We start from the raw sequence: 2,250 nt of genomic DNA on the forward strand, positions 1-2,250 counted from the left end.
CTAAAATTTTATTTTGTATAATTAAATATATTTATGATACACATAAAATCTTAAAGAACAGAAATAATGACAATTTTGAGTTTGGTTAATTTTTAAATTAACACAAAATATATTGTAACATAATGAAATGCCTTTTTTTCTTTTTTTTTTTTATGTGAACAAATCTAAATATATTTTAAATTTAAAAGTATATATATATATGTATATCCAACTGAAAAATCAAGAAAATAATCACCCCACCCACAAAGAAAAGAAAAATAGACTAGAAAGGAGGAGAAACAAACAACATAAAGAAATTACTGAAACTTTGAAAATCAAGGAAACGCATTAGCTAGCCTAAAGTAGAGTAAAAAACTAGCTAGGAGAAGATGAGAAGAGAAAAGAAGAAAGGAGATAAAGGATAATAGAGATAGAAATAGGGTTGGTAATGGGTAGGGTAGGGTACGGTTTGGACTCTATCCTAATTCTATATGTGGGTTGAAAATTTTATTAAAATTCTACCCTATCTTACTCGCGAGTTGAGAGTCTTTCAATCCTAACTCTATTCGCACCCTAAAGTTCTAAACCCTACCCTACCCTACCTGCAGAAATATTAAATTTTTTCAAAGTAAATATAAAATTCAATCATTTCAAATTTTATATATATTAATAACATAAAAATAAAAAATTAATGTTCTAAATTACTAAATTAACTAACTAATTTAATGGTTGATCACTTATTGTAAGTCATTACATAAGGGAGGTTGTGGGTTCAACTTTTATTTCTTTCACTATATATCTATTTTTTTAATAAAATATGTGTTATATACGAGGTGCGGGTAGGATAAGATAGAGTACACTCTAAACATGTACCCTATCCTACCCGCAGGTATATCTGGACCGTATCCTACCCTACCCGCAACGGGTTGGGTAGCTTACCCTACTCAAGCGGGTTAGACCGGATTAGGTACTCGCGAGTAGAGTATGAATTGCCAGCATCAGATAAAAGCCTCAAATCTTTGAAGAGTTAGAGGCAGCATGGATTCGGTTTTTAGAAGTTTTTTTTATTTGAAAAATCAAAAAGAGAAAAAACATAATATAATTATTTTTAGGTAATAAACTTTAAATTATACAGTAATAAGAGGAGTATTAGAACGTTAGTAAATTTTGTGATCCGTAATTATTAATTAGTTATCATTAATATTTTTAATAGTATAAAATTATATTAAATAATATAAAATTATTTACTTTTATTTTTACTGGATAAGCTCTCTAAATTTTCTCCAGTAATAATTATTGTAGTAGAAAAAATAACAAACTATTATTAAATTAATATTCTATCTAAATCTATAATTTTGAGAATTATTTCTGATTCAAAGACTATAATTTTATTATCTAATTTTCCTAATAAATAACATTTTCATGAATCAATCTTTATACCGAGTTGTTTTATATATTTCCACTAAGTGTAATCTAATAAAAATTGTTCAAAATGAATCATTTTTAAATTTATAACGAATAAAAACACTTTTCTTTTTCAGTTAGGAAAAAGATAAAGATAAACTAAAAAAATTATATTATCGATACCTAAAATACTAAACAATATCATCTTTTTTAAAAGATAACTTTTTTACCATTCCAACTCCGAATATTTTAGACACTTATTTAACATTTTTTACTAAGTTTTTCTTTTATATTTTAATTATTTAATTTTTAAGCATACTTATTTGAATTAATAAGTTCTAATAGAAAATATGAATTCTAAAAATTATATTACATTTAATTTATTAAAACTTAAAAGTGGTTATTCATAAATCCTCAATAAATATTGTTATGATACTCATCAAACTCTTAATTACTCTATGTAATCCTCCATGTTTTTATTGAAATACATATGAAGAATTTGAACCAAAAAACAAGAAATATGAGAACATGTATGTTAGTCACTGAAATTTAGAAATATTCATTTTGCTTCTTAATTTTTTTAAAAATACAAATAATATAATGATCTTAATTAAACAAAATATTTTAAAATTAGAAAAATTTAATTACAGTGTTTTTTTTCATTTAAAATAAACTAAAATTTCAAAATACTATATCCAAACACACCTTTAGTGTGTAATGTAATGGCATTAATTACATATATAAATTTTATGTGAACTAGATCAGCGGAGAAAAAACTAACTAAATTCATAGTTATCAAATTTAGAAACCAAACTTATAGTATCTAAAATTTAAAGATTAAATTAATTATTGAGTAAAAATTTAGAA

This window comes from Arachis ipaensis, chromosome B02 (assembly GCF_000816755.2).
Source record: "Arachis ipaensis cultivar K30076 chromosome B02, Araip1.1, whole genome shotgun sequence".
Classification (NCBI taxonomy): Eukaryota; Viridiplantae; Streptophyta; class Magnoliopsida; order Fabales; family Fabaceae; genus Arachis; species Arachis ipaensis.